The following is a 14,500-nucleotide window of genomic DNA, read 5'->3' on the forward strand; positions in this document are numbered from 1 at the left end:
GGTGGTAACACCAAAGCCAACAGCTTTTATTGCAGGGATGCACCTTAACGTTAAGCTAATCGTTTATCAAAAAATTTCCACCGTTTCCGTTGAAACACTTCGAAATATTATCGATAAAGAAATTATCAAGATAAATTGTATCTCGTTTTTAACCGAAACGAAAAGCTTTCGTTAACGTTAAAAACGTTAACAAAAACGTGATACTTTATGTTTGAATTGTGCTGGCAATGCTATAGCCATGGTGAAGCCGTAAGGTGGTAACAACGAGCGCACATACACACACAAACTCCATATAATTTGTTTGTGTAATTCGTTGGTGGTAATGTCAAAAACACTCTGAGAAATGTTCGTACTGTCAAAATTCATGAGAAAAGTTGCAATCAGCTTGGCTATTGCTTTCACCTTTAATGACTCCGCCATCAATCAGCTTTGCCAGCATAGTTTGAAATTAATAATGAACATAAACGATTTGATTCCGTTTTGATATGGCAGAAAACGAAACGAAATCATTTCGTTAATTTGACGTTTTTAACGTTAATAAACGAAACGAAATGACTTTGTTTCGTTTATTAACGTTAATTATCGTAACGAAATGATATCGGTTCGTTGGTTAAGCATGCCTGTTTTATTGTGAGATATAAACAAATGGTTGGTAGCATTAATGAAGCGTTATAAATTAAAAATAATTTAAAAATATTCGGGCCTGTTCTGGATTTCGATTCCGACCAATTTATTCAGAATCGAAATTGATTGGTGTTCTGAATATCGATTCCGACCAGACTTGGTCGATTTGAAAAGTTTCGCCCCTGAGCAGTCGGAATCGAAAGTAATTAGCCTATTAAGCACAGATAATTACATTATTTTTCCCAAAAATAAGTTTTATTAAATTATTCATTTTATTAGGAAGATTTATAGTAACTTTTTGCTAGACTATTTGTTTATTTAGTATAAAAAATCTTTATTTGAAAATTCCTATCAAAAATTTTCCAAGCTAAACAAAGCGATTCTAGTAGAAAGGAAACCGACGTGTTCTCAATTTCGATCGATCAATTTTTGCGATTTTTATGCGCAATTGCACGTCTTCTTGCCTCTGCAATTCCGAAAACCATTGGTGCTGGCATTTTGTTCAAATTTTTGCACAATTTTAATTTAAAATAAATAAAAATAGCAGTTTCGCTTGATTATCGACTCGAAATGAAAACGATTCGAAATAGACTTCGAATCGATTTGTTTCAATCGGAATTGATAACACCAAAAAGAAATCGACTCGAAATCAGCCTCGTTTTCCTTTTCAAAACGAGTCGGAATTCAGAACAGGCCTGATTATTTTGTTCGCGTGAAAATTCTGCAGTATTTAGGTCTCACCTTTGGCTCCAATCTATCTTGAAGTTTATCGGGAAGTTACTTAAATTTCAATTACAAAATTCGTGCCGGCCAGCCAGCCTGCCAAGTCAAGCTAAATAAAACCGTTTAAAAAATACAGTAATTGTACACATTTCAAATTAATAACAAAATTCTACTCTGTGAATATAACAAAATAAACAAACAATTACTAGGAAATTTACTTTTGAAATAGTAAGGCAAGTGTTTTGTTAAAGCTGAGCTCATTTCATTTCGCTGGAGTGTGCATGAATTCCTTGAATTTTTTATAAAAACAAGTAAGGAAGGCTAAGTTCGGGTGTAACCGAACATAACATACTCAGCTGAGAGCTATGGAGACAAAAAAAGGGAAAATCACCATGTAGGAAAATGAACCTAGGGTAACCCTGGAATGTGTGTGTCTATCAAATGGAAGGTATTAAATAGTCTTTTAAGAGGGAGTAGGCCATAGTTCTATGGGTGTACGCCATTTAGGGATATCGCCATAAAGGTGGACCAGGGCTGACTCTAGAATTTGTTTGTACGATATGGGTATCAAATTAAAGGTATTAATGAGGGTTTTAAAAGGGAGTGGCCCTTAGTTGTATTTGTGAAGGCGTTTTCGAGATATCGACCAAAATATGGACCAGGGTGACCCAGAACATCATTTCCAGTTATCGTGTTAACGGCCGAGCGGAAGGACAGACGGTCGACTGTGTATAAAAACTGGGCGTTGCTTCAACCGATTTCGCCCTTTTTCACAGAAAACAGTTATCGTCCTATAATCTAAGCCCCTACCAAATTTCACAAGGATTGGTAAATTTTTGTTCGACTTATGGCATTAAAAGTATCCTAGACAAATTAAACGAAAAAGGGCGGAGCCACGCCCATTTTGAATTTTTTTCCTTTATTTTTGTATTTTATTGCGGCATATCATTACTGGAGTTGAATGTTGACATAATTTACTTATATACTGTAGAGATATTAAAATTTTTGTTAAAATTTGACTTTTAAAAAAATTTTTTTTAAGTGGGCGTGGTCGTTCTTCCATTTTGCTAATTTTTATTAAGCATACATATAGTAATAGGAGTAACGTTCCTGCCAAATTTCATCATGATATCTTCAACGCTGCCAAATTACAGCTTGCAAAACTTTTAAATTACCTTCTTTTAAAAGTGGACGGTGGCACGCCCATTGTCCAAAATTTTACTAATTTTCTATTCTGCGTCATAAGTTCAACTCACCTATCAAGTCTCATCGCTTTATCTGCCTTTGGTAGTGAAATTTTCGATATCGAAAAAATGGGCGTGGTTATAATCCGATAACGTTCATTTTAATTAGCGATCTGAGATGAATGCCCAGGAATCTACATATCAAATTTCATCAAGATACCTCAAAATTTACTCAAGTTATCGTTTAACGGACGAATGGACGGACGGACATGGCTCATTCAAATTTTTTTTCGATACTGATGATTTTGATATATGGAAGTCTATGTCTATAACATTTTACATAACATTTATTTAATTAACTTCATTGTACAACTAAGACTAGTCAGTCTTTTATATGTACATCAGCAATGGGATACATTCTATTATTTAGTATTTATATTTAAAAAACATTACTTAAAAGATAAAACAAAATATATGATTCAAGCTTAATACTAATGCAATGGCACTTAACATTTTAAGGCAGTAAGTGATATAGATAGCAAGTGAAATTTGGAAAATAGAGAGAGACAGAAAATAGAGATTAAGATATTAGCAGCTTATTTGTAGTTACGAGGCCAGCGTCATATCGAGGTCACTAAAATATTTGTATATTAGCTTTCTGAAGTTGCTTCTATTTAGTTGTGATTTTAAATTTGCTGGAATCCTGTTCCACATTTTAATTGCACTAATGAAAAACAGCCGGCTAGATGTTAGTGTACTATATTTGGGGCATATTAAGCTGTTTAATGTCTGAGATCTGGTTAATTGAATCTTGTCATACAGATGTTTATGGGTTTTCCATTCCAGCAACTTAAACACGAAAATACAGTTCCTGGCGGCCAAATATTGCATAATACTACAACCCAAAATGTTGTCGTGCCACGGTGATATGTGAGCATAACGACTTATGCCATAAACATACCGTGTAACATTGTTGAAGGCGTACGTAAAATGGGTCACAATCAATTGTATCGCGAGTTTTTTACGTGTCTCTTGTGACGTAAACGCTGCAGACATTCTCAACCTACGCAGAATAAAGTAAACATTGCTTACCAATTTGTTAACATGATCACCACAGCTAAGTTTATTATTTATTATAAACCCAAGGTTCTAAATTTTGTAAGTGATCTCAAGGGTGGATGTACCAATTACTAAAGGCGGTATATCATCAGGGTCTATTTCGGTTTTACATATGGGTACAACATATGATTTACTTGCATTTAAACACAAAACATTTTTTTGCGCCCAGCATAATATAGCAGACAGATCGTTATTTACTTTATAACATAAATCTTCTACAAGACCGATACGATTTGAAAGATATAACTGAATGTCATCAGCATATGCATGCGCACTAACACATTTACACACTGAAAATACGTCGTTAATAAATGTACTAAACAAGAGCGGGCCAAGGATTGAGCCTTGCGGGACAACTGCTTTGATAGCTCTAAACTGAGATGAGGCATTATCACATATAAGACGTTGAAATCTTCCCGTTAGATAACTTAACAACAGTTTCGAAGAGCTATCAGAGAACCCGAAAAAATGCCTAAGCTTCCAGCATATCAGAGAATGGTTGACTGAGTCAAATGCTTTAGAGAAATCTAAGAGGCAATGTATAGTTATATCTCCTTTATCAAAAGGCGTTCTTATGTCATCTACAATTTTAAGCATAGCAGTAGCACAACTGTGCCCAGGCCGAAATCCAGACTGCAATGGAGAAAGCAAATTATTCCTTTGAATATGCACCGCAATTTGGTCAGCCATCAAATCTTCACACACTTTGGAAAATGATGGTAGGATACTAATTGGTCTATAGTCACTCGTGTTGGACGTAAGAAGTGTTTTGGGAGTCGGAAAAATAATTGCCTTTCCTAGCATCCGGAAAACAGCCACTTGTGAAGATATGGTTAATAATGTGAGTGAGAGAACCTACTATATACGGAAGTAAAATTTTAACAAATTTCAAGTATATACCATCATTTTCAACTGCGTAAGACTTGATCGCCATGACAGCTTTGTACACTTCACTTTCGCTGATGCAGATGAATTTAAAGGGGTTTTGGATTAAAAGTTGTGAGGGCAACTCTGTGTAGACACTAATACTGACGGGGCTTACATTCATCAGCGTCAATTTCACATTGCACATTATTCTTTCCATGGATGTGCAGACTTTTTAGATTGCTCCAGAGCTTCTTAGATGGGAGAGACGGATTTAATTTTAGTTGACAGTACCATCTTTATGCTTGCTTAGTAGCAACTGTCGCCGTATTGCGGGCAAATTTATACTCACACCATGATGCATTCGTCTTTAGCCTTCTCCACTTTGTATGCAACTTATTTCGTTTTTGGATTGCAACACTAACTCTCTTGTTAAACCATGGACAAGATTTATTTATGACTTTAGCATTACGTAGGGGCACGTGCTGATCAAAAAGGGAAGTCAATTGATTATTAAGAAATTCCAACATTGATTCCAATAAATGGCGTTACAATCAGAGAACAAAGCACTGGTATCTACAGAACGGAAATCACGGTACGAGAAAGTAACACCAGCAGTAGGACGTTCTAACACTACATCAACAGTACAGAAAAGCAAATCATATCTCGATTCCTTTATACCTGTCCAACCAACCGTTATCCAATCAAAGTTAATATACTCTGTGAGCTCTGCTCAACTGAGTATAAAAATAGAGCAAAATCTGTTTGTTAACTTAATTAAAAAACCAAATTCATTTTCTTTGTATAGCTTTAACTAAAATTTAGAAGTATTCCTGAAATTTATAAGAAAAAGTTATTATTCATACGACTCAATTAGGTAAGAACAGCGACCACAAAATTTATCACGTAGTACTTTATACTCTAAAAGTAATGCAAACGGTCTTGAACTATAATGAATTTACGCATTCAATTCGCGATCCAGTCTCTCGTGCTTATCTGCTATTTGACGTATACGAATGCGCAATTTCGCGTTGTAAATGGCGCAGATATAGATATAGCTCAGGCCCCACATACGGTAGCCTTATTTTATAAAAACGAGTTTGATTGCATGGGTTCCTTAGTCAATATGAATTCAGTGGTAACAGTTGCGCATTGCGTAGTAAAACGAAAGGAGATGAAGTACACCCTTCTTGCTGGTGTAACCGATATAAGTGAAATAAACACAGGAAGAGGGCAAGAACGCAAAGTGAAGGAAATACATTATCCTCGTGAATATGATCGTAAAACATCATATATGGATATAGCTGTGATGAAAGTGTATGAACCATTTTATCGGACTGATAGAGTACAATCCATATCTCTTTGTCAGCATGTCATGCAAAAGGGCTTAGATCTGAAAATTAGTGGATGGGGTTCGATAGATAGAGATAGTAATACACCTAGTAATCGTCTCAAAACTGCTGAAATGCCTATAATAGACACGTGGTACTGCAAGCATCTTTATCGACATATAGCGAAACCGAAATTATTAGGAGACACCATCATGTGTGCTGGATGTACTGGACGTTATCCGTGTTATGGAGATTCTGGAGCAGCGGGCCTTTTCAGAGGACAACTTTGTGCGGTGGTAAAGGGTGGTAGTGATGACGAAAGAATTGCGAATATATTTACAGATGTATCACATCCGAAAGTTTATCAATATATAACATCCACGATTTGTATTTGAAAGCTGATGTTATAAACTGACTGTTGAGTAGAATATCACCCTAACTCCACTGAACGCCGAATTTCGAATTATTTTGAGATAGGGCGTTTTCCAAATGGTGATATTCCACTCAGCTGTCGAAACAGCGATATTTTTTCTTGTATAATGTATAAATAAATTTATATGATTACGAGCAAATAAATATTTTGAATGAATTGGCGAGCGTTGGTTTGAAGGCGATAAATAATTTGCCTACTCGTTTTGGCCCCAAATATAAGCCTGGTTTTCTTGACTTGTTTTGTGTATCAGATGTGTCGTCCACACCGCAATTTCAGCAACTCCCTTTATGCAGTGTGAGCGACCATGACCTGTTATTTTTAAATTACAATATAGAGTTGAATTCTCAAGTATACAGACCACCAGATTTCATACACTTTCGTGATTTTAGCAAAATTAATGTTAATGAGCTAGCTACTGAAGCGTTCGTCCTACCATGGAATGACTGTTGGTTTTAAGCTGACTTAAACGAAAAAGTTGATTATTTCTCCATGTTGGTTAATTACCTCTATTATAAATACGTCCCTTTAAAGAAAATAAAAATAAGTAAAAATAAGCAGCCATGCAAGGCACAGGTGTTACTCTGCCTGGAAAAAAGACAGAACTGAGGAAAATTGGGCAATGTTCAAAGTAATGCGTAACAGAGCTACTGAACTAACGTGCATAGCTAAGAAATCTTGCTTCCAAAGCAATCTCAACGTCAAGCTTCCTTCTAAAGTGATGTGGAACAATCTAAGAAGCCTTGGGGTAAAATCATAAATGAAGTCAGAGTGTATGGTTGATCCTGACGATATGAACAAATATTTTTCAATAAAGATGCCTGTTGATAGCGCTCGATTCGAACAGAGTTGTGAACTTCTTCTTCATAGCGATATTAAATTTAGTTTTAACAAGTAAGGAAGGCTAAGTTCGGGTGTAACCGAACATTACACACTCAGTTGAGAGCTATGGAGACAAAATAAGGGAAAATCACTTCGGAGTAAAATGAACCTAGGGCAACCCTGGAATGTGTTTGTATGACATGTGTATCAAATGGAAGGTATTAAAGAGTATTTTAAGAGGGAGTGGGTCATAGTTCTATAGATGGTCGCCATTTAGGGATATCGCCATAACGGTGGACCAGGGCTGACTCTAGAATTTGTTTGTACGATATGGGTATCAAATGAAAGTGTTAATGAGTATTTTAAAAGGGAGTGGGCCTAAGTTCTATAGGTGGACGCCTTTTCGGTATATCGCCATAAAGGTGGACCAGGGGTGACTCTAGAATTTGTTTGCACGGTATGGATATCAAATGAAAGGTGTTAATGAGTATTTTAAAAGGGAGTGGGCCTTAGTTCTATGGGCGGACGCCATAACGTGGACCAGGGGTGACTCTAGAATGCGTTTGTACAATATGGGTATCAAACGAGAGGTGTTAATGAGTATTTTAAAAGGGAATGGGCCTTAGTTCTATGGGTGGACGCCTTTTCGAGATATCGCCATAAAGGCGGACCAGGGGTGACTCTAGAATTCGTTTGTACGATATGGGTATCAAAAGAAAGGTGAAAATGAATATTTTAAAAGGGAGTGGGCCTTAGTTCTATAGGTGGACGCCTTTTCGAGATATCGCCATAAAGGTGGACCAGGGGTGACTCTAGAATTTGTTTATACGATATGGGTATCAAAAGAAAGGTGAAAATGAGTATTTTAAAAGGGAGTGGGCCTTAGTTCTATAGGTGGACGCCTTTTCGAGATATCGCCAAAAAGGTGGACCAGGGTGACCCAGAACATCATCTGTCGGGTACCTTTAATTTATTTATATATGTAATACCACGAACAGTTATCCTTCCAAGATTCCAAGGGCTTTTGATTTCGTCCTGCAACACTTTTTCATTTTCGTCTACTTAATATGGTAGGTGTCATACCAATTTTACAAAGTGTTTTTATAAAGTTATATTTTGCGTCAATAAACCAATCCAATTACCATGTATCATCCCTTTTTTCGTATTTGGTATAGTGGTATAATACAAGGTGACTTCAGGTAAGTACGTGAACTGAGTTTAGTAAAGATACATCGATTTTTGCTCAAGTCAACGTGTTAACGGCCGAGCGGAAGGACAGACGGTCGACTGTGTATAAAAACTGGGCGTGGCTTCAACCGATTTCGCCCTTTTTCGCAGAAAACAGTTATCGTCCTAGAATTTAAGCCTCTACCAAATTTCACAAGGATTGGTAATGTTTTGTTCGACATTTTTAAAAGTGGGCGGTGCCACGCCCATTGTCCAAAATTTTACTAGTTTTCTATTCTGCGCAATAAGTTCAACTCACCTACCAAGCTTCATTGCTTTATCCGTCTTTGGTAATGAATTATCGCACTTTTTCGGTTTTTCGAAATTTTCGATATCGAAAAAGTGAGCGTGGTTATAGTCCGATATCGTTCATTTTAAATAGCGATCTGAGATGAGTGTCCAGGAATCTACATACCAAATTTCATCAAGATGCCTAAAAATTTACTCAAGTTATCGTGTTAACGGGCAGACGGACGGACGGACAGACGGACGGACGAACATGGCTCAATAAAATTTTATTCGATACTGATGATTTTGATATATGGAAGTCTATATCTCTCTCGATTCCTTTATACCTGTACAACCAACCGTTATCCAATCAAAGTTAATATACTCTGTGAGCTCTGCTCAACTGAGTATAATAATAATCTTATATATAAACTAGCAGACCCGGCAGACGTTGTTCTGCCCTAAATTTTGCCTATCGGAATACATTTTAATAAGCTTTTTCCATCTAACTCTACCCTACCCCTCTACACTTTTTCCTAATCTCTTTATTCACTTCTCCTTCCGTCTTTTTCGCTTCATCTCCATCTTCGTCTCATTATATCTCTTTCTCAGTCTCCTTATCTCTTTTCTCTTCTCTCAAATTTGTCTCCTTCTTCTTCATCTCTTATTGCCAGTCCCAGAGGGTGGTATGTATTTTGTTCCAGTCCCACTCCGAGTCTCAGTCCCAGTCCTAGTCCTAACCCCAGTCCCAGTCTGTCTATGGTATACTTTCCCGGAAAAAAGCATCGTAAATACTAATATAGGCAAATCTATATACGAAATTTCAGGCAAATCGAATAGGACGTATGTAAATAGGTATGTGGGTATTATTAATTCTTGTCCTTATTTCGGCTTCGCATGCATGTTTATTAGTTTTGCCAGGTTGATGCGACTAAATTGAATATCACAATGAACACTAGAGCTCTCAGCAACAGCTTTAATTTGATATCCATAATACACGCACATTCTAGGGGTACCCGGGTCCACGTTTTGGGCTATATCTCGAGACCCTAGCCTCCCAGTGATATGAAAATTTTCCTGTACTATAGCACTCATCAACAGCTTGCATTTGATATTCATATTGTAAAAACACATTCTAGGGGTATCAGGGTCCACGTTTTGGCCTATATCTCGAGGCCCTAGTGACCCAGTGGTATGAAAATTACCCTATACTATAGCTCTCATCAACAGCTTTCATTTGATATCCATATTGTATAAACACATTCTAGAGGTACCCGGGTCCACGTTTTGATCTCAAGACCCTAGACACGTAGCGAAAAAAAAGGAAGACGTTGGCCGATTCTCAGACCTACCCAATATGTCACAAAATTTCATGAGAATCGGCTCAGGCGTTTCGGAGGAGTTCAGCCTCTAAAACCGTGACAGAAGAATTTTATATATTAGATAGACAAGATGAAAAAATGTGGAACCGTTTTCTGCTAAACTATAATTCTAAGGTATACAAGTTATATATGTATTGATAGGAAAAGTTTGAGCTGCACTGTTATCCATAAATAAAAAAAATTGAAAAATCAATTTAATATAAAAAATTTAACATAAAAGTCACACCACTACAGATGCACTTATTCATACTATAGACACGCTGTGTGTGTGTACTTACTTTTTGTGTACTATGCTGAATTGTGAGCATGGCCGAAGAGTTTCTTTGTACGCAATAAAAATGAAACAAAAATACATAGCTGTGTTTATAAAAACAAAACAAAGTAAGCATGCTAATTTATTGTTGGTAAAAATACTGAAAGTAGGAATTTTAAATTTGCATTAAGTCCAAATATCCTTTGCTTTCTATTTCTTTTCTCTCCTTTGCTTTCCTTTCTTTTCCATTCTATTCTTTTATTTTCGTTTCCTTTGTTTTCTTTCCTTTGCCTTGCTTTCCTTTCCTTTCCTTTCCTTTCCTTTCCTTTTCTTTTCTTTCCTTTCCTTCCTTTATTTTCTTTTCCTTTCCTTTCATTCCCTTATCTTTCCTTTCCTGTCCTTTCTTTTCCTTTCCTTACCTTTCCTTTTCCTACCCTTTGTATACGAGAAGCAGATTGATTAAATCATACCCTTCCGGCCAGATCAATATAACATTTCCTATTTTGAGCTTACTTATTCATTATATTACCCATCGAATGTTCCTATTATTATATTAAAATGACAAATTATATTTCTTTTATTTTCATTTCCCTTCCATTGATTTTCCTTTTTTCCTTTCCTTTCCTTTCCTTTCCTTCCTTTCCTTTCTTTTCCTTTACTTTCCTTTCCTTTCCTTTCCTGTCCTTTCCTTTCCTTTCTTTCCTTTCCATTCATCTACTTTTCTTTTCTCTCATTTCTTTTATTTTTACATCCCTTCAATTGATTTTCTTTCCTTTCCTTTCCTTTCCTTTCCTTTCCTTTCCTTTCCTTTCCTTTCCTTTTTTTTCCTTTTCTTTCCTTTCTTCCTTTCCTTTCTTTTCCTTACCTTTCCTTTTCCTACCTTTTGTTTACGAGAAGCAGATTGATTAAATCATACCCTTCCGGCCAGAGCAATATAACATTTCCCTACTTTGAGCTTACTTATTCATTATATTACCCATCGAATGTTCCTATTATCTTATATTAAAACGACAAATTATATTTCTTTTATTTTAATGTCCCTTCTATTGATTTTCCTTTTTTCCTTTCCTTTACTTTCCTTTCCTTTCTTTTCCTTTACTTTCCTCTCCTTTCCTTAACTTACTTAATGACAACAGAGTTTTTACAAAAAATATTGTATATAAAGAAGTTCTACGTAGTCATTAAGCATTTTATTAGCTACAAACAAACTTGGAATATGTTTTTTTTTACCAGAGTAGCCGTAGAATTTTTGAGAATTTTAGTTTGCAATGTTACTTTTTTATAAGAACAAATAGCTTCTTATATATCAATAGCTGTAGTTTCTTATATTTTTAAACATTACGTCCAAAAAGTACTTTAAATCCATCTTAGAATAAATAAATAAATATAAATTAAAATTTTAGTTAGTTTTGAACTATGTAATAGTTTTTTAAGTTTTGTTCAGTATTGAAATTTTTCAATTTAGCAATATATTAATATTAATATTAATAAAAATTTTAACGTTTTTAAATAACTCTTTTTCTTACTAAGGTAAATATCGTTAAGTATGAACAATAAAAATTGTATATATTATTTTAACTCATATGGTTTAATTTCAACCACTGGTAATAATAATAATATTATAATATTTTTGATTGTATGCAATAAAAGTGTGACGCATGTAAATGGTTTTATTTGTGAGACCAAACTTTGATTACGAGTGTAAAGTTTAATCAGGTATGTATGAAAAGATCATGAGATAAAAAGAAAGTTGCGAAATAACTACCAGCCTTATGGAAATTAATGTAATAGGTTATTGAAACCATAGAATAACGCCTTTGTTATAACGATACCAGAGCCAACCAATCAGTTTATGGTTTTTTGCGTTAGAGAATTTCACGGTTGCCATACCATGTTCTAATTTCGGACCAAAATTTACCGAAAAGGACCAAATCTCTAAAAAAAAGAAAAGGCAGTAAAGTACCCCATCGGCAAACGAAAATCATGCTCTACAAGTCATTTATCGTACCTGTTCTGGTATATGGTGCGAAAGCGTGGACAGCAGATGAAGCGGCTCTGGGAGTGTTCGAGAGAAATATTCTTCGTAAGATTCACGGACCTCTACCCATTGGTAATGGTGAGTACCGAAGAAGATTTACAGATGAGTTGTACGAGCTTTACGCAGACACCATCATATTCCAGTGAATTAAAAGGATGAGGCCGCTGGCTAGGTCATCTCATGCGAATGAGAGACGATGTTCCGGCTAAGAAAGTATTTTTATCCGAAACCGCATATCGAAGCAAAGGAAGAGCTTGGCCCCCATTCCGCTGGAAGGACCACGTGGAAACCGCATAACCATTTGAATAGTTAAGGCCAATTAAGTAAGTAACCAACTACTGAAAACTGGGCCTAAGTCTGAAGTTATTTTATATTTACAAACGCAACATCTTTCGCGATGCAACAATACTCATGAACATGAGACACTTCATTGTCACGCGACCATTATGCATAGCGTGCATTATTTTATTATTTATATTACATTAATGACTTGTAGAGCATGATTTTTGTTTGCCGAGAGTAGTAGGCAAGAGTGAATATTCGATGAGCTGTACGAGCTCTACGCAGACATCAACATAGTCCAGCGAATTAAAACTCAGCGACTGCGCTGGCTAGGCCATGCTATGCGATTAAAAGATGACGCTCCGGCCAAGATATTGTTTCTATCGGAACACGCCTATGGAAGCAGAGGTAGAGGCCCCCCCCCCCCCCCCCCCCCCCATAGGCTGCAAGGACTAGGTGGAAAACGATTTAAACTCCCTTGGTGTGAACAATTGGCGCCTTATAGGACGGCCATAACCGTTTAAACGGTTAAGCGGCAATTACGTAAGTAAGTAATTAGGTTTCAGAGCTCATGTTATGGTTTGTGTTAATTCTGGCTCCCAACAAAAGGAAGGAAGGAAGCCAAGGCGCAAATGCGCTGACTCTTTGCTCGATGACAGCATATACTTCATTTTGTCCTCATTTACCATCAAAACCATCTTCTCCGCTTCTTGCTCCAGTTTGAGGTAAGCATATATTACGGCGCGGGTGTTTCGGCCGATCATATCAATGCCATCAGCACACGCCAATATCTTCACGCTTTTATGGAATATTGCTCCATAGCGGTTAAGTTCTCCAGCTTCAAAGAAATCGAACGATAGAGGGTCACTCTCTCTGAAACCTCGTTTAGTTTCGAATGGCTCGCAAAGAGTCCGTTCCAATTCTGACTGAGCTGATGGTGTTGCTCAACGTCATTTTGCACAGCCGCATAATTTTTGCGGGGAATCCAAATTTAGACAAAGCGGCATATAGGCAGTTCCTTTTCGGGCTGACGAAAGCGGCTTTAAAGGGGGCTGGGAAAATGTCGTAGATTTTCCAGGGCTGAAACCACAATACGCATGACAAGACTATATATGCAATACTAGCGGCCCGGTACGTGCTTCGCTACGTATAAAGTGAAATATTAAATCAAACTCATTTATTATAAAAAACAAGTAAGGAAGGTTAAGTTCGGGTGTAACCGAACATTACACACTCAGTTGAGAGCTGTGGAGACAAAATAAGGGAAAATCACCATGTAGGAAAATGAACCGAGGGAAACCCTGGAATGTGTTTGTATGACATGTGTATCAAATGAAAGTCATTAAAGAGTATTTTATGAGGGAGTGGGCCATAGTTCTATAGGTGGACGCCATTTAGGGATATAGCCATAAAGGTGGATCAGGTTGACTCTAGAATGCGTTTGTACGATATGGGTATCAAATGAAAGGTGTTAATGAGTATTTTAAAAGGGAGTAACCCTTAGTTCCATAGGTGGACGCCGTTTCGAGATATCGCCATAAAGGTGGACCAGGGGTGACCCTAGAATTTGTTTGTACAATATGGGTATCAAAAGAAAGGTGTTAATGAGTATTTTAAAAGGGAGTGATGCTTAGTTCCACAGGTGGACGCCGTTTCGAGATATCGCCATAAAGGTGGACCAGGGGTGACCCTAGAATTTGTTTGTACAATATGGGCATCAAACGAATGGTGTTAATGAGTATTTTAAAAGGGAGCGGGCCTTAGTTCTATAGGTGGACGCCGTTTCGAAATATCGCCATAAAGGTGGACCAGGGGTGACTCTAGAATGTGTTTGTACGATATGGGTATCAAATTAAAGGTATTAATGAGGGTTTTAAAAGGGAGTGGTGGTTGTTGTATAGGTGGTCGCCTTTTCGAGATATCGCCATAAAGGTGGACCAGGGGTGACTCTAGAATGCGTTTGTACGATATGGGTATCAAATGAAAGGTGTTA

The sequence above is a fragment of the Eurosta solidaginis genome, chromosome 3 (assembly GCF_040869045.1).
Source record: "Eurosta solidaginis isolate ZX-2024a chromosome 3, ASM4086904v1, whole genome shotgun sequence".
NCBI lineage: Eukaryota > Metazoa > Arthropoda > Insecta > Diptera > Tephritidae > Eurosta > Eurosta solidaginis.